This window comes from Urocitellus parryii, chromosome 9 (genome assembly GCF_045843805.1).
Source record: "Urocitellus parryii isolate mUroPar1 chromosome 9, mUroPar1.hap1, whole genome shotgun sequence".
NCBI classification, from domain to species: Eukaryota; Metazoa; Chordata; class Mammalia; order Rodentia; family Sciuridae; genus Urocitellus; species Urocitellus parryii.
In genome coordinates this window covers 54679692-54699534 of record NC_135539.1, presented here as the reverse complement: position 1 = coordinate 54699534, position 19843 = coordinate 54679692, and the positions used below count along the sequence as shown (strand labels likewise).

General features: G+C 37.8%; 1 protein-coding gene across 4 annotated transcripts in view; it reads left to right on the top strand.

The window, feature by feature from the left end:
- Positions 1–5176: 5176 nt before the first annotated feature.
- Positions 5177–19843, top strand: part of Cul2 (cullin 2) — a 79333-nt gene continuing 64666 nt past the window's right edge. For 2 of the 4 annotated variants that reach the window (XM_026409120.2, XM_026409117.2), the window contains exon 1: positions 5412–5577. The gene's annotated coding sequence lies outside the window, so the exon portion shown is untranslated. Of the gene's footprint in view, positions 5331–5411; positions 5578–5774; positions 5860–19843 lie in introns of those variants that run through there. The other 2 variants (XM_026409118.2, XM_026409119.2) reach the window with 2 other exon arrangements.

The following is a 19843-nucleotide window of genomic DNA, read 5'->3' as shown; positions in this document are numbered from 1 at the left end:
TCCCCAGTTCCCACCCACTCCCCACATTTTTTTTTTTTTTTAATTTGAGACAAGTTCTCTCTAAGTTGTTCAGACTGGACTTAAACTCCTTCCTCAGTTTCCTGAGTGGCTGAACTTACAGGTATGTGCCACCACACCTAGCAGACTCAGCATTATTTAAGGGATCTCAGAAAGATCAAAATTGGAAAGATATTGAGGAGAGATTTGGCTACAAAACAGTGTATATGGACTGGGGATATAATGCAGTGGTTGAATGCTTGCCTGATATGCCCAAGATGTTGGGTCCAATACCACAAAACCAAACCAAAACAAAACCCCCAAATAGCACATGTATAATGTGTTCTGATTTGTATAAAAATGTTTAATCGTATTCATAGAAAAAAATCTTAAATATGCATCAGCCTGAACATGGCTATCTATTTCTGTAGTATTGGTAGTTCTTATAAAAAAAAACAGAAATCAGAATAAGTTATAAAAAAAACTCAATAAACTTTAGACAAGGCTAAAATACTTTTTTTTTTTTTTTTTTTTTTTGGTGGTGCCATGGATTGAACTCAGGGCCTTGTGCATGCTAGGCAAGCACTCTACCATTGAACTATGTCCCAAGCCCCCAAATACATGTCTATTATTATTTTTTTTTAATTAATTTTTTTTTATTGTTGGTTGTTCAAAACATTACATAGTTCTTGATATATCATATTTCACACTTTGATTCAAGCGGGTTATGAACTCCCATTTTACCCCTTATACAGCTTGCAGAATCCCATCAGTTACACTTCCATTGATTTACATATTGATATACTCCCGTCTGTTGTATTCTGCTGCCTTTCCTATCCTCCACTATCCCCCTCCCCTCCCCTCCCCTCTTCTCTCTCTACCCCCACTTCTGTAGTTCATTCCTCCCCCTTGTATTATTTTTCCCTTTCCCCTCACTTCCTCTTGTATGCAACCGTGTAAAACCCTGAGGGTCTCCTTCCATCTCCATGCAATTTCCCTTCTCTCTCCCCTTCCCTCCCACCTCTCATCCTTGTTTAATGTTGGTCTTCTTCTCGTGCTCTTCTTCCCTAGTCTGTTCTTAGCTACTCTCCTTATATCAAAGAAGACATTTGGCATTTGTTTTTTAGGGCTTGGCTAGCTTCGCTTAGCATAATCTGCTCTAATGCCATCCATTTCCCACCAAATTCTATGATTTTGTCATTTTTTAATGCAGAGTAATACTCCATTGTGTATAAGTGCCACATTTTTTTTTATCCATTCGTCTATTGAAGGGCATCTAGGCTGGTTCCACAGTCTTGCTATCGTGAATTGAGCTGCTATGAACATCGATGTAGCAGTGTCTCTGTAGCATGCTCTTTTTAGGTCTTTAGGGAATAGACCGAGAAGGGGAATAGCTGGGTCAAATGGTGGTTCCATTCCCAGCTTTCCAAGAAATCTCCATACTGCTTTCCAAATTGGCTGCACCAATTTGCAGTCCCACCAACAATGTACAAGTGTATCCTTTTCCCCACATCCTCGCCAGCACTTATTGTTGTTTGACTTCATAATGGCTGCCAATCTTACTGGAGTGAGATGGTATCTTAGGGTGGTTTTGATTTGCATTTCTCTGACTGCTAGAGATGGTGAGCATTTTTTCATGTACTTGTTGATTGATTGTATGTCCTCCTCTGAGAAGTGTCTGTTCAAGTCCTTGGCCCATTTGTTGATTGGGTTATTTGTTATCTTATTGTCTACTTTTCTGAGTTCTTTATATACTCTGGATATTAGGGCTCTATCTGAAGTGTGAGGAGTAAAGATTTGTTCCCATGATGTAGGCTCCCTATTTACCTCTCTTATTGTTTCTTTTGCTGAGAAAAAACTTTTTAGCTTGAGTAAGTCCCATTTGTTGATTCTAGATGTTAACTCTTGTGCTATGGGTGTCCTATTGAGGAATTTGGAGCCCGACCCCACAGCTTGTAGGTTGTAGCCAACATTTTCTTCTATCAGATGCCGTGTCTCTGATTTAATATCAAGCTCCTTGATCCATTTTGAGTTAACTTTTGTGCATGGCGAGAGAAAGGGATTCAGTTTAATTTTGTTGCATATGGATTTCCAGTTTTCCCAGCACCATTTGTTGAAGATGCTATCCTTAGTTGTAGATAGACACAATACCTTTGTTTTATTTATTTATGTGGTACTTAGGATCAAACCTAGTGCCACATGCATGTGAGGCAAATGCTCTACCACTGAGCCACAACCCCAGACCTCTATTAATTTTTTAAACAGAGATTAAATGCCTGGGATTGAACTCAGGGGCACTTAACCACTGGACCACATCCCTAGACTTTTCTATTATTTATTTATTTTAATTATTTATTTCTTAGTTGGACACAATATCTTTATTTATTTATTTTTCTGTGGTGCCTAGAATGTGCTAGGTGAGTGCTCTATCGCTGAGCCACAACCCCAGTCCCTCAGTTTTTTATTTTGAGACAGAGTCTTGATAAATTGCTTAGGGCTATACCAAATTGCGGATGGTTGTTTTGAACTTGGGATCCTCCTGCCTTGGCTTCTGAGAGATTGGAATTATAGGCATGTGTCACCATACCCAGCTCCCCCCAAAACATTTTTAAATGTAATGTTTCTTAAGAAGTAACACAAGAAAAAAAATTCACAGATGAATTAAGATTGAGGGGGTGGGTAAAGTTCAATTATAGCTAAAAATGGGGTCTGAATGGTTGATCAGAAAGAAGACATTTTTATTGGAATGAAGAAGTAATTCTAATATAATATTAAGTAATTGGGATTTAGTAAATCATTTTAGAGATGAGGTTTCCTCATTATATAGGTTGATAGCTATAAAGTAGGAGGTCTCTGGAGTTTAGAAATATAAGGATGTTGTAGTGATTCATATTTGGGACCATTCACACTAGTCCCCATTCTAATCAGAATTTAAGAGGAACACGATAGAATCGGGAGCATTTCATAAGAGCAATGGTTCTTAAAACTTAGTCTGCAACCCACTTCAATGATTAAAAATTATTGAGGACCTCAAAGAATTTAAGTATGCAGGGGTTATATATATCCACAGTTACTATATTAAGAATTAAAATATACTTATTGGTTTAATTTTAAAATACTCAAAACATTTTTACATAAATTGCATATTTTTATGAAAAGAAACTGTATTTTCCAAAATACAGTTTTCTGAAAAGAAAGGCATTGTTTTTACATTTTTTTTTTTTTTTTTGCAAATCTCTTATTATTTAACTTAGAATACAGCTAGATTCTATATGGTTGAATTATATCATGAAACTCAGGCCTTAGAAGGAGCATTAATTATCTTTTTGGATAGTCCTGGGTAAGACTTTTTGTACTTTGTTTTTTATATGTATGCACATATTATCATACAAACAAGTAGACTGTGAATATCCATCCATTCATCTATCTTGTATTTTGTTTTCTTTTGCTTTTTGCAGTACTGAGGATTAAACTCAGGGTTGTTTTACCACTGAGCCACATCCCCTGTCCTTTTATTTTTCATTTTGACACAAGGTCTTGCTGAATTGCCTGAAACTTTTGATCCTCTTGCCTCAGCTTTTTGAGTTGCTGTATTACAGGTGTGTGCCACTGTGCCTGGCTTGAATGAATCTTTTATTGATACATGATTTTGTAATATCCCACCTTGGTCATTTGGAAAGTCATTTGGAAAATTATGGTTCACTGTTATGTGGATCTTCCATATGTTGACATATTTCATCATATAATATCAAAAGGTCATATTTGTTTTCAGCACTGTCTTTGAAGTCTTGGGAAACTGTCCAGCTCATGGTGGTGAACATACATTTTCCAAATTTTCAAATTCCACTTGAAAGCTAAATTTTATCATTGGCAACAAATACTGCCAAGTGTTTGCTTGAAGTGTTAACTCACTTAGTTCATTTGGGGGAAAATATTTGTGAATTCCCAAGTTGGAATAACATTGGTTTGTCAATCGTTCTTTCAAGCAGAATGATATTCTATAAAAGCAGCTATTTCAGCGGGTAACTCAACCACAATTGCTTTTCTTCAAGACAGCTTTGGCATGCAGCAGAATTTCATTTGCCCTTCCCATTTCTTCACAAAATATGAGAAAGTGTTGAAATTTAATAAAATTAAGGTGATACAATGGAAACAACTTAATTTAGTATAACATAACTTTTTATTGCATTGAAGAGTACAGACTTCAAGTGCTATGAAGCAAGTAGTAAGAGGAGAAAAATAGGTGGGGTTGGTCAGGTCAGGAGGCAGGATTTTCTTATTTTTTGCGGTACTGAGGATTGAACCCAGGACACCTCGCACATGCTAGGTGAGCCCTGACATACACCCCCAGCCGTTTTTATTTTAATATTGAGACAGGGTCTATCCCACTGTGCCCACGCTGGCCTTGAACTTGTGGACCTCCTGTCTCCGCCTTCCGCGTCGCTAGGATTACACACAGGCGCCACTGCACCCGGAGCGACAGGATTTTTAAATGGGATTTGAAAGATTGGCACAGTTTGGAAGAAAGGGTGGGAAGGGAAATATTTGCTCAAAATGTACAAACGAAGAGCAAACCTTGACTACTGACTTCTTGGGGATATGAAAGGTAATTATGGAACAAAGGTGTTCCCTTGTGGTTCTGTGTGTCTTGAGGAGGTGATGGGCAGCGCTTCCCGTTTGTCAACGTTACCCTTTAAGGGGATGGAGTTGGGGATTGGTGAAGGTGCGGAGTTAGCGATCGCAGCTGCGAGGGAAAGTTTCGTTAATGAAAATACACTTATGTCGCAGACTTTGTCTATAGATTAAAAACCCACTAAAAAAAAAAAGTAGTTTGCCAGAGGGAAAAGTAGCTTAATCAATATACTTCGGAGGCGTGTGGCAAGAGGTTTTGGAATATTCGCGATGATCTGAAACTCTTCGAGGTGGAATACTTATGTTAAAAACACCGTTTTGACAAATAGTTACTCGAAGTCACAAAACTTGTCGGGTATTGTGTCTCTTGAGCTCAGAGAACTGTGATTGCTTCACTAGTGAGCACCTCGAGGAAGCACTTTGCATATTGATTTCCGTGGCCTTCGCAATTGCATAAAACTGGGCTCCTCGCGCTTGCCGTAACGCGGACTCTACCATTGCTTTCTGAGGGGGGATTTGGAAGCAGCGGAAGAAGGCGATCAGAGGGTGTGTGTTGGGCAAAGCCGGTTGCTCAGGAGGACGTTTGATTTACAGATCTAGTAATCGGCCTGTCCTTCTCCCTCTTCCCCTTCCCTACTGTCCCTGCCCCGCCCCGGAGCGACGGCGGCCTTGGGCTTTAAGGTATTTCCTCGCGGAGGCAGGTGAGTGTCGGCGCGCGGGCTCCCCGGGCTTTGCTCCCCACCCCCCGCGTCTCTAGGGCGGGTGGCGGAGGCCGGCCGGGGAGGCGGCCTCGGCGCACAGTAATGGCAGCGCTGTGAGCAGGGAACGCGAGCTGACAGCCGCCACCACCGCCGCCGCCCACCTTCCTCGCCGGGGGCTTCGTCCTTCACTCCTTCGGGTTGCCTCCCCTCCCCTTGCCCCCTGCCCCTTGTCCTGCTTCTGCAGAAGGTAACCCCGCTGAGGGTTGGGGAGCCGGGCTGCAGGCGCCTGGAAACTTCCCTTCCCGGCTAATGGGTGGAGGGGATGGGGCGGAGGAAAGGAGTTGGGGGCGACGACGGGAGAGGGATGGATGAAAGGGGGAGATCAAGAAAGATGGTGTCCTGTAAGTGACCTCGGCTCCCCAGAGTACTGACCCTTAAGCCCGGCCATCCCTTGGACTGGATCTCGGGCCTCGCCGACCCGGTCTTGGCCGCCCCTCCCTTGGTTCCATTTTCCTTCAAAGGAGGGAAGGTGAGAGAGTGCGTGTACTCCTGCTTATTTACGTGCCGACACGGATACAGAGGTCTCTGTGTTGAGGTGGGGGGTGGCATCAATCTCATACATCCTTACCACGAGTGTTTTCACTTTTGTTTTCTCAGACAGTGAAGATTGATAGCTTTGGGGAGGAGTATTCTACGTGCATGCTAGACCTCCTGTCTCAACACTTAGGGTTTGGTGAAATAAGATCCTCAGACTGTCTTTCAGCACTTGGTTACACACTAGGGAGTCTGGACCATTCCCTACCATTATGTGCTTGCAAATAAAAGCTCCGAATTGCACACTGTTATTATTATTAAGTTCTCTCTCTCCCTTGAACTGCTATGACCAGTTGAATGGCAATGCCCTGGAAGTTTAAATTTGAAGATAGTAGGATGTAAACTATTAACATTCTCTTTAAACTCTTTGACTTTGAATATGAAAAATCTTGGAATAAGACCTGTCACAAACTTACATTTGTAGTGAAGTATGAGAAATAATCGTTTTGTTCTATTCTCTACACTTTAAAATCTCACATACTTTTCCAAGACCTGACAACTGATCTAATTAGTTATAATTTGCCTCTTTTGCCCTTATGCAGTATTTGGAAGACCTTTCCAAAAGGATCACAGATGAAATAATTGTACATAGTGGTTTTTTTTTTTTTAAAGAATTTAATCTTTATTTATTTGTTTTCATGTGGTGCTGAGAATCAAACCCAGTGCCTCACAAATGCTACGCACAGGTGCTCTACCGTAAGCTACAATCCCAGCCCCATACATTGTGTTCTCTGAGATCTGTTTTTTCAGATGCTGTTTGAGTTGGGGGAACATTTTTATTGTATGCCTTACCTTTTGAATATTAGATGTTCAAAAGCATCTGAAATACTCCATCCTCTCTGGAGATTTTCAGTGTTTTATAGATAGGAAGATAGTTTGTTCATGTCTTTCCTTTTCCTGTCATTAAATTAAATGTTGTAGACCTTTTTCAGTTTTCCCATATTTATTAAGCACCTGGTCTGCATGCCAAGAAATATCACAGGCATTAGGGATATAGAATTGCAGCTTCAGTGCTAGTTGGGGAGGGAGAGACTAGGAAACAAATAATTCCAGAGAATAAGTGCTGTGATGGAATAAAATAAGGAGTTGTGGTTGGGAGAAGAGAAGATTATTTCAGATACTGTGGTCAGGAAATACCTTTCTCTGGTGACCTTTGATCTGATGTTTGAAAAATGAGAAGACTCTAGCCTTTGTAAGTTCTGGAGGAGGAGTGTTCCTTTCAGAGGGTTCAATAAATGGAAGATCTCTGAGGTGGTATCACACTTGAGTCCAGCAAACTGAAAATCAGCTCATTGTAGATAGATGCTGGTGAGAGAGAAGTTTACATCATAGCTAGAGACTAAGTCTTATGGGGTCTTATTTTTCAAAACAGTTTTGACTTTTACGCTTAAAGTACATTGAAAAGTTTTTTTTTTTTTTTTAAATAAAGAACTGGGAGTATATGGTCTGAATTAAAATCTGACTGTAGATTGGAGAAGAAAATCAGGGCACCTGTAGGAAGAAAAGTGGCCATGGAGCATTGAGTCGAGTGACCAGGTTTGAAAATATGTTTTGGGACGAAAAATATTTATTGAACTTGTTATAGTTTGGATACGTGTGTAGTTGGTTGGAATGGGGTGTCTCCTGGGTTTTTGACTTCAGCTGGAGAATGGTGATGCCATGTACTAGATGGGGAAGAGGTGAGGGAAACAGGTTATGTGGAAATGGAATTGGATTAGACATATTTGAGTAGGATCTAGTTCTTCAGGTAGAGGTGAGAAGTAGGCAATTGGGTATACAAGTTGAATTTAGTGGAAAGGTTAAGGATTCCTTTCATTTTTTTTTTTTTTTGGCAGATGTTTTTCAAGCACCAGATGTGGACCATGTAATGTGGAGAAAGTATTGAAAAATTAGGCAAAAATCTCTGCCTTCATAGAACTTAAATTTTAGTGGGGAAAGATGAAGATGAGGAGTCATCATTATTTATCTGTTGGTATACTATACTGTATGGTTTGGTTAAAAATTTTATTAGCATTCAAAATTTAAAATGTTCAGTTAGGTATAGAATTAAAAATCTCCCTCCACTTTCTTTTATCTATCATCCAGTTTTCTTTGGATCCAAACAATGTTAGCTGTTTCTTACATGTCTTCCAAAGGTATATTTTGTACACCTGTAAGCAAGTGTGTATACATTCTTTCCATTTTGTAAAAATGTTAGTATACTTTACTTGATTTATATTTTTTAGAGTATTAAATAGTGCTTAAAACTTATAAAAGAAGTTGTCAGCCAAGGTGATCTTTGCCTATAATACTAGCACCTTAGAAGACTGAGGCAGAAGGATAGCAGATTTGAGGTCAGTCAGGGCAATTTAGTGAGAACCTGTCTCAAAAGAAACAAAAGGGCTGAGGATGTGACTCAATGGTAGAACTACCCCCACATCCCCCCAAAATTATGAAACAAGTGAGAACACCCAAAGAGAAAACATAGAAGAAAACCATAGGGTCCTCTAACATTTTCTGATTTAGCTCTCTGCCCTTTCTGAGTAGTTGATTATTTAAAGAGCTTTTCATTATGTGGGACTGTACCAAAATTTGTATTGTTCTACATCATCTGCCATTTCTCTGTATATGCTGGAAAAATGTGGTTAAAAGCAGTGTTTTCATTTATATGCTGTAAATAAATTAATGACACGATCAGCTCTTGAGTCCTAATATTTTGAAGACTTAGGACTAACTAATGTTAAATCTTGGAAAAGCAAACAAATTTGGAATATTATGAGATTTATAATAAGTTATTAGTTTTTTGGGGGCGGTATCAGGGATTGATCTCAGGGCCACTAGACCACTGAGCCCTAGTTTTTGTATTTTATTTAAAGACTGAGTCTACACTGAGTTGTTTAGCGCCTTGCTTTTTCCTGAGGCTGGCTTAGAACTGTGGTCCTCCTGTTTCAGATCCCAAGCTGCTGGGATTACAGGTGTGCGCCACCGCGCCTAGCTAGATTTATAATAAGTTAATGATACTTGACATGTATGTCTGACTTCTCTCTTGGTAGTCAATTAATCAGAATATCTGCTCAGAGTGTCTGCTTGGGTTTGAATCTTTTTTTTGGAACTGTGGATTGAACCCATGGGTGCTTACCCACTGAGCCATATCCCCATCACTTTGTAATTTTTGAGACAGGGTCTCACTGAGTTGCATAAAGCCTTGCTAGGTTGCTATGGCTGGCCTCTAACTTGCAATCCTCCTGCTTCAGCCTCCTGAGTGGCTGGAATTATAGGCCCATGCCAACATGACTGGCTAGGTTTGAATCTTAACAGTAACATATGTATTACATTGCAAATGTTAGCATAATTCTTGTGTTACTACCTTAAGAATTTGTGGATTCATCTTATGTCACTACTTTGTATTTAGCTTTTAATTAGGAAAGTCTTATTGGAGATATTAGAATACTGTAGTTAGTTTGAAAAGTTTTGAAACAAGGAGTAATGTGGACGTTATGATTTTAGATCTCCAATTTTGTTGATGCATATTGAACTCTGTTGATTGAGTCATTTGGAAGAGGAAATGTGGAATATTTTTTCAATTTTGTTTTAAGCTTTATTATTTTGAAGAATGAAGCCAGATTCATTGTGCTTTCTACTGAATTTGTAGTGCTTTCTATATTGGTTGATATTTTGACTTTCAGTTAGCTTTCTCCATCAGAAACTTTCTTTTTTTTTAAATATTTATTTATTTATTTATTTCTCGGCGGACACAACATCTTTGTTGGTATGTGGTGCTGAGGATCGAACCCGGGCCGCACGCATGCCAGGCGAGCGCGCTACCGCTTGAGCCACATCCCCAGCCCCCATCAGAAACTTTCTATGTAAAGTGACCTACCTTTTTTTGGAAAAAAAATTTTTTTTGGTACTGGGGATTGAACCCAGGGGTGTTTAACCACTGAGCCATATTCTCATCCCTTTTTTATTTGGAGACAAGTCTTGGTTAAGTTGGTTAGTGCCTTGCTAAGTAGCTGAGGTTGGCTTTGAACTTGGGATCCTCTTTCCTTAGTCTCCCAAGTTGCTCCCAAGGCCTGTACCAAGATACTCACTGAGAGTGTTCTTTTTCTTTTTTCCACATTTTAAATCTTTGCATTATAGTTGTACGTATCAATGGGATTTGTTATTTGTTCATCTATAAAATATAACAATAGAATTTGGCCTGCATTTCCCCCCTCCTTCCTGCCTCCTATCCCTTGGCCCCTTTCTTCTACTGATCTCCCTTGAATTTTTAGAAGATCCCCCCCTACTTTGTTTTCCTTTTTCCTCTCTAGCTTCCACATATGAGACAAAGTATATGAACCTTAACTTTGTGAGTTTTGACTTATTATGCATGTTGCTTTATGACTGAATAACTCCTTTGCGTGTCATGTGTGTATGCATATGTGTGTGTGTATATATATGTGTGTGTATATATATAACATTTTCTTTATTCATCTGTTGATGGACACCTAGCCTGGTTCCATAGTTTGTCTATTGTGAATTGTGCTGTTGTAAACATGGATATGCATGTATCACTGTAGTAAGATGACTTTTAATTTTTCAGGATAAATACTGGGAAGTGGTATAGCTGGGTCATATGGTATTCCATTTTTTGAGGAACCTCCATACTGATTTCCATAGTGGTTGTACTAATTTACTATCTCACCAACAATGTAAAAATGTTCCTTTTTCTCCACATCCTCTCCAGCATTTATTATTATTTATATTCTTATGACTGCTATTCTGACTAGTGAGAGATGAAATCTCAGTGTAGTTTTGATTTGCATTGCTAATGAACTTGAACATTTTTTCATGTATTTGTTGTCCATTTGTTTTTCTTTTGAGAAGTTTCTGTTTTATTCATTTGTCCATTTATTAGTTGGGTTATTTGATTTTTTTATAGAGTTTCTTTTTTCTTTTAGCTCTTTATATATTCTATATATTGATTCTCTGCCAGAAGAGTAGCTAGCAGAGATTTTCTCCCATTTTATAGGTTCTCTCTTCACATTCCTAATTGTATCCTTTGCTGTGCAGAAGCTTTTTAATTTGATGCTGTTCCATTTATTAACTCTTGTCATTATTTCTTGAGCTTCAGGGGTCTGAGATTGTTCTTAATATAAGAAGTTATTTCAGTTTGATTTTTGTTATTGTTACTTTTCTTTATTGTTTTACTAGGAAATTAAAGTCACAGAAATATAATCTCTGTTAGAGAATATGTAGTAGTGATTTTTTAAGCATTAGACATCAATGACAGCTTATAAAACTAGGGTGGCTTGTAGTTCAGTGGTAGAATGCTTGCCTAGCACATATGAGGATTGGGTTTGATCCTCAGCACCACAGAAAAATAGATACGTAAAATAAAGATATTATATCCCTCTTCAATGGAAAATATTTAAAAAAAAGATCTTATGAAGTATATGTAGTGAATTAAGCTTACTTAAACTTTTAAGTGTACGATGTTAATGACCTCTTTGAAGATTTGAGTTATCCAAAGGATTTTTCTTTTATATGTTAACATTATATATTATGTTACTTTTTCTATTTAGTCATTGAATTACAACCTAATTGTGTATCATCAGTTAGGTTAACAGTTTATTATTATTTTATTTTTTAAGAGAGAGAGAGAGAGAGAGAGAGAGAGAGAGAGAGAATGAATTTAAAATTTATTTATTTATTTTAGTTTTTTTTCCGAACACAACATCTTTGTTGGTATGTGGTGCTGAGGATCGAACCTGGGCCGCACGCATGCCAGGCGAGCGCGCTACCGCTTGAGCCACGTAACCAGCCCAACAGTTTATTATTTTGTTTCTCTTATCAGCTTCTTGTACCTATTGAGGTCTAGAATATAATAAATATTTTAAAATATCTATTCAGTAAGTTAAGTCTTTGGATTTACCCTATGTAAATATATTATGTGTTTGTTATCTTGAATTTAGTTGAAGAAGAAAAAGAAAGTACAGGACACTTAAATGGTATTTTTTTTAAGAGAGAGAGGGAGGGAGGGAGAGAGAGAGAGAATTTTTTTAATATTTATTTTTTAGTTTTCGGCAGACATAACATCTTTGCTTTTTGTATGTGGTGCTGAGGATCGAACCCGGGCCGCACACATGCCAGGCGAGCGCGCTACCACTTGAGCCACATTCCCAGCCCTTAAATGATTTTTTAAAAATTTGAAATAATTTTAGGCTCAGAGAAAAGTTGTAAAAATAGAAATCTCAGGTGTACCTTTCACCTGGCATTTCCTACTGTCAACAACTTTTAGACAGTACAAAGATCAAAACCAAGAAATCAAATTGGTGTAATGCTGGTAACTAAACTATAGACTATCTTTGAATTTCAGCAGATTTTCCACTAATGTCCTTGTTCCCTTTTGATATTCAGTTCAGGTTCAGAAATTGCACTTAATTGTTGTGTCTTGTTCATCATTTCTGATCTGTGATGGGCTTTTCCTCCTCTTTCTTAACCTTTATGCTTATGGTAAATACCTTGAATTATTTTGTAGAATTTCATGCTATTAGGATTTGTCTGACTGATATTTTCTCTTTAGATAGAGAACAATTTTGGAAAAAGTACTGCTGGAAGGATATTGAGCCCTATTCAGTGCATCATATTGCAGGGTACAGGATGTCAGTCTAGCTTATTTGAGATGAGGTTCACTCTTGTTTGGTTAAGGTAATATCATTTTTATTATTTATTTTTTGAGATGCAGTTTTACTGTGTTGTTTAGTGTGGCCTCACACAGGGCTCAAGTATTTCTCTTGCTTTAGCCTCTTCAGTATGTGGGACTATAGGCACTTGCCACTGTGCCAGCTTCTGCCTCATTTCACCATTTATAAAGTTACTATTTTTCTCCTTATAATTAATAGATACTTTGGGTGAGATTTTTTGAAACTGCTGCTGTCTTTTTCTGACTTGTGTCCACTGATTTCAGCAGTCTTTGGTTGATATTACTTGCAGTGATTAAACTCTAAGTGATGTTTGCCTAATTTTGCTTTTCTCATTGCCTTCTATGTTTATTAGTTGGAATTTATCTATAAGGAAGAACTTTCCTGCTGGAAGTGATGTCATGCACCTATAATCCCAATAACTTGGAGGCTGGGACATTGGGATCTCTTCAGCCCAGGAGTTCAAGGCCAGACTGGGCTAGGTAGTGAGACCCTGTCTTAAAAAAAAAAAAAATAAAAAAATAAAAGATAAAGGAAGAGCTGTCCCTTTTCTACATTTATTTATTTAGTAATTTTTTAATCAGCTTTGAATTACAGACATTTGTTTTACTCTGTGGTTTATGATCTAATACTATCACTATTTTGTTGCAGAAATTGTTTCGGGTTTGGCTTTTAGGTTAGCTGTTTGTCCTTTTCTTTTTGTGTAGTACTAGGTATTTAATCCAAGGGTGCTCTATCATTGAATTACACCACTGCCTTTTAGAAGGCGAAAGATTTATATGATCTGAAGAGAAACCAGAGTATATACCACAGTCTTTTAAAAATTTTTTGTTTTGAGACAGGATCTTACTAAGTTGTTGGGACTATTCTCAAACTTGTGATCCTCTTGCCTTAGCCTCCCAAGTTGTTGGAATTCTAGGTTTGTGCCCCTGTGCCTGGTGCTGTTTGTTCTTTCAGTGTGTCGCCATTCTCTTTTCCTTAGGAAAACACTTTTTTTTTTTTTTCTGTACCAAAGATTTAACCCAGGGGTGCTTTACCACTGAGCTATATCCTTAGTCCTTTTTTATTTTGAGAGAGGGTCTTGCTGAGTGACTGAGGGTCTGGTTAAATTTCTAAGGCTGGCCTCCAATTTACAATCCTCCTTTCTTAGCTTCCCAAGTTGCTGAGATTTCAGGCATGTACCACCACATGCAGCTAGCAAACCACTTATTTTCGGGCATTGTAAGATATTTTAAGTTCAACTTGTGTTTTTTTTTTCTGCCCCACTTTTGGAATTTCTCACTTTTCCAAGGTGCTCTGTTTTTTTCTTTTTTTTTTTTTTTTTTTTTTGTTTTTGGCGCAATACTGAGTATGGATCCCAAGTGCTCTTAACCGCCGAGATTCATCCACAGTACTGAGGATTGAACCCAGTCTCATCTAAAGGCCTTTTTCTTTTTCTTTTTTTTTTTTGTTTCAAGATGGAGTCTTGCCAAATTGTTAAGAGTATAATTTACTGAAGCTGGCTTTGAACTTGAAATCCTTCAGCCTCAGCCTCCCAAGTCCCTGGGCTTACAGTTGTACATCACTGTGCTTGGCTTCCTGATTCTTTAATTGGAGAATATTATTTAGAGAAGAAGATCTGGACTTTGTGTGCTTATTGCTACTCGATATCGTTGCTCTAGGCCCTTCTAGTGGACAGAGTTAGAAATATATCTGTATTAATCCATGCATACACAAATATCTGTGTTTATTTCTATATCTTTTTCTGTGTACGCAGGTGTACATTAGAAACCATGAATTCACATTCATGTAGTCCCAACTACATGGGTGGCTGAGTCAGAAGAATCACAAATATTGGAGACTAGTGTAGGAAACTTTCTCAAAATAAAATAAAAATGGTCTTGAGAGATAGATGAATATATAAATAAACAAATAAAATAACAAATAGCTCAATGCTTACCTAGCATGTAGATGACCCTGAGTTTAATCTCCAGTATCACAAAACAAAACCCATGAGTTCATCCTGATACCTTTAATTCCAGTCCAATACCACAGGATTTATGCTGGCTTCCCCCTTCATTTGTAGCTGCTTTTCTTTCTTTCTTTTTTTTTTTTAAAGAATGTTTTTAGTTGTAGATGGACATAATACCTTTATTTTATTTACTTATTTTTTTATGTGTTGCTAAGGATCTGAGTGCTTCACACATTTCAAGAGCTCTATCACTGAGCTACAACCCTAGCCCTAGCTTCTTTTTTTTTTTAACAGTGGGAATAGAAAATACTTCTCTGATTATCACAGTAATGATATAAGTAGCACAAAGTTACCAAAATAATGAGTAATATGATGCAACAAAAAAGGTTCTCAATTAGTCCTGAGCCTTAAAAAATTTTAAGCTCTTTCTCAAAACATTTCTTTTTGATTTGGTAGAGGACTATTTGAACTAAAAGTAATGACATTTTTTTTTTAATTGTTTTTTTTTTTTTAATATTTATTTTTTAGTTCTTGGCGGACACAACATCTTTGTTGGTATGTGGTGCTGAGGATCGAACCCGGGCCGCATGCATGCCAGGCGAGCGCGCTGCCGCTTGAGCCACATCCCCAGCCCCAAAGTAATGACATTTTGTCTTCATAGTTCTCTAAGTATTATTATGATTAGTAAGAATTCATTTACCCAGGTATGGTGTTACATGCCTGTAATCCCAGCGGCTTAGAATCTCAAGATCAAAGCCACATTTAGCAACAGCAAGGTGCTAAGCAACTTAGTGAGACCCCGTCTCTAAATAAAATACAAAAATAGGGCTGTGGATGTGGCTCAGGGGTTAAGTGCTCCTGATTTTAATCCATGGTACAAAAACAAAACAAAAAAGACGGATCCATTTAAATTTTTTAAAAATATTTATTTTTTAATTATAGGTGGACACAATCTTTATTTTTATGTGGTGCCAAGGATCAAACCTGGTGCCTCACTCATGGTAGACAAGCGCTCTAACTCTGAGCCACAACCCTAGCCCCCATTTAAAAATTTTTAGAGAGCACTTTGCACTGAGATTCAGATACCTTTTCATGCATCAGCATTTTTATACATTTGATCTAGATTTTAAGCATGTACAATAAGGGCAGTCTTTTTATTTATTTATTTTTTTAATATTTATTATTTTTAGTTCTCGGCGGACACAACATCTTTGTTGGTATGTGGTGCTGAGGTTCGAACCCGGGCCGCACGCATGCCAGGCGAGCGCGCTACCGCTTGAGCCACATCCCCAGCCCAAGGGCAGTCTTTTTAATTTTGGTAAAATACACATAACATAAAATGTATTTTTTAAGTTGTTGATAGACCTTTATTTTATTTGTTTATATGCAGTGCTGAGAATTGAACCCAGTGCCTCAGACATGCCAGGCAAGAGCACTACCACTGAGCCCCAGCCCCAGCCCCAAATATATGGTTTTAATCATCTTTAATTATATAGCTCAGTGATATTAATTACATTCCCAGTGTTATCCTGACCATCACCACTATTTCAAAACTTTGTAACCATTAGCTTTCCATTTCCTCTCCCCTCATTATCTAGTAACCTCTAATCTACTGTCGTCATCCACAGAGGGTATTGAACCCAGGTATACCTCAATACTTTTTAATTTTTTTTTTTTTCTATTTGAGAAAGAGTCCTGCTAAGTTGCTGAGCCTGGCCTTGAACTTATGATCCTCCTGCTCCAGCCACCCAAGTAACTGTGATTATAGGCATATGACACTCTACTCATGTGTCTTTATAAATTTGTCTTTTCTAAGTACCTCATATAAATACTTTCACAAAGAATTTGTTCTTTTGTGTCTGGTTTTATTTTACTTAGTGTCGTCAAGGTTCATCCATGTTAGAACATGTATCAAAATTTATTCTTTTATGGCTATAATATTCTGTTGTATGTATATACTGCATTTTGCTTATCCATTCACCTGTTGATGGGCACTTGGGTTGTTTTCACCATTAAGCTATTGCAAGCAGTACTGATGTGAGCATTGGTGCATGCATAGCCATTCCCTTCTTTCAGTTCCTTTGAGTATGTACTTAGGAGTGCAGTTACTGGGTCTTATGGTGATTCCGTGTTTAGCCCTTTGAGAAAACCTCAAACTCTTTTCCAAAGTGGATATACTATTTTGCATTCCCACCAACAATACATAAGCCTTCTGATTTTTCTCTTATTTATTTTCATACTAGGGGTTGTACCATTTTTTTGAGACAGGGTCTCACTAAGTTGCCTAGGTTGGCTTCCAACTTAAATTCCTCCTGCTTTAGGTTCCCAAGTTACTGGGATTGGGTTCCAGTTTCTCTACAAGCTGCAAAACATTTGTTGACTGGAGAACATTTGTTTTCTGTTATAGTTTTTTAAAAATAATAAATATGTAAGTTGTAGATGGACACAATACCTTTATTCCACTTATTTATTTTTATGTAGTGCTAAGGACTGAAACCAGTGCCTCACACGTGCCAGGCAGGTGCTCTACCACTGAGACACAACCTCAGCCCTCTGTTAGTTTTATTTATTTTGTTGTGTTGGGAATTGAACCTAGGGCTTTCTGCACGCTAGGCAAGCCCTCTATCACTGATCTAAATTCCTAGACCTGATTTGTTTATTTTATGTAATCACTGTCTTACTGGGTGTGAGGAGGTATCTTGTTAGGATTTAAAAAAAATTTTTATTAGATGTTGATGAACCTTTATTTTATTCATTTCTTTATATGCGGTGCTCAGAATCAAACTCAGTGCCTCACACATTCTAGACAAGCACTTCAGCCTCTCATGGTTTTGATTTGCATTTCACTGATGACATGGACTGTTGAACATCTTTTTACTCCTTTTTAGTTATTTGTGTATTTTATTTGGAGAAATGTGTTTTCCATCTATTTTTTTTTGAGAGAGAGAGAGAGAGAGAGAGAATTTTAATATTTATTTTTTAGTTTTCGGCGGACACAACATCTTTGTTTGTATGTGGTGCTGAGGATCGAACCCGGGCTGCACGCATGCCAGGCGAGCGTGCTATCGCTTGAGCCACATCCCCAGCCCCTCCATCTATTTTTTTAATTGAGTTGAATGTTTTTGTTGTGGAATAGTTGTAGGAGTTCTTTCTCTATGGATTCTGGATATTAATCTGTTCTAAGATACGTTTTGCCAATTTTTTTTTGTTATTCTGTGGGTTGACATTTTATTCTCTTGATAGTGTGATAGTGTTTTTTTTTTTTTTTTTAAAGGCAGATTCTCACTATATTGCCTAGGCTGGCCTTGTCTGGGCTCAAGGGAACCTCCTGTTTCAGCCTCCTGAGTAGCTGAGATTTTAGATGTACACCACTGAGCCCAACTTTGATGCATGAAAGTTCTCTAGTTTTTTTTTTTTTTTTTGTACTGAGGATTGAACCCAGGGGTGCTCTCAACTGTTGAGCCACATCCCCAACCCTTTTTTATATTTTACTTAGAGACAGGGTCTCACTGAGTTGCTAAGTGCCTCTCTAAATTGCTGAGGCTGGTTTTGAACTCTTTTTTTAAAATTTATTTTTATTTTTTAGTTGTAGTTGGACACAACACCTTTATACCACTTGTTTATTTTTGTATGTGATGCTGAGGATTAAACCCAGGGTCTCCCACATGCGAGGTGAGTGCTCTACCGATGAGCCACAACCCTAGCCCCTGGTTTTGAACTCTTAATCCTCCTGTGTTTGCCTCATGAGCTGCTGGGATTACAGGAGTACACCTCCATACAGGGCATTCTGACGAAGACCAATTTATCTATTTAACTTTCTTTTTGCCTAGGCTTTTGTTGTTAAGAATCATTGTTAGATCCAATGTCACAAATGTTTTTTTCTTCGTTTCCTTCTAAGAGTTAAAAGTTTTAACTCTTAGGTTTATGTATTTGATTAATTGTAAGTTAATATTACATATAGTGTAAGTTAAGATAGGATAGTATATTTTGCATGGATTTTCAGTAGATGGCTTTATGTTGGCACTTTCAAATAGATACTTCAAACTTTGACTAGCTTAGATGTTAAATTTTAGAAAGCTAGGACAATGATAGTCATAAGGAGAGAATATTCAAGGACGATGAAGGAATTGTGTAGCACTCTTTTTTTCTTTTTCTTTCTTTTTTGGGGGGGTGGGTTTGGAATTGAACTCGGGCACTCAACCACCTAGCCACATCCTCAGCCCCATTTTTTGTATTTCATTTAAAGACAGGGTTTCACTGAGTTGCTTAGCGCCTTGCTTTTGCTGAGGTTGGCTTTAAACTTTCGGTCTTCTTGCCTCAGCCTCCCCAGCCTCTGGGATTACAGGTGTGCACCACCACACCCTTGTATAGCATTCTGATTAAAAGGTTTGTATTTCTTTTGACCCTAAACAGATAAACATCAAAATGATGCTGCATACCTGTAATCTCAACAACTTGGAAGATAAGTCAGGAGGATTGCAAGTTCAAAGCCAGCCTGGACAATTTATGGAGACCCTGTTTCCAAATAAAAAAAATATTAGTTTTATAAATCAGAGGTAAAGTGCTCTGGGTTCAGTCCCCAGTACCAGTAAGAATAATAACCATAATGTCATTGCTTTTGAGAAATGAAATGAAGAAAAAAACTTCTTTTTTTTAAAAAAATTTTTTTAGATGTTGATGAACCTTTATTTTATCCATTTATTTATATGTTGTGCTGAGAATTGAACCCAGTGCCTCACAAATGCTAGGCAAGTTCTCTACCACAGAGCTACAACCCAGAAAAAAATTTTGAATAGGAAATGTGCTGTGAGCATAAAGTAAGAGTGACAGCATAAAGTAAGAGTGGCAGCATAAAGATTTCATCTAGGTATGGTGAAAGATGCCTGTAATACCAGCTGCTTGGGAGGCTGAGAGGCAGGAGGACCCCAAATTCAGAACCATCCTCAGCAACTTAGCAAGACTCCACGCAACTTAATGAGACCCTGTCTCAAATAAAAAGTAAAATGGATGTGACTCTGGTTTAGCACCCCTGGGTTCAGTTCCCCAGTATGAAAAAAATTAAAATATAAAGGATTTCAGCAGCAGTACAATTTTGATCTTTATTATTGAAAAGCATGAGTGGGAAAGTAAAATCTGCAGAGAAGAATAGAAGATAATAGTTCTTTATCTTAGCATTGCTGGGTAAAAATAGTTTTACATTCTTTTTTTTTTTTTTTAAAGAGAGAGTGAGAGGGGAGAGAGAGAGAATTTTTAATATTTATTTTTTAGTTCTTGGCGGACACAACATCTTTGTTGGTATGTGG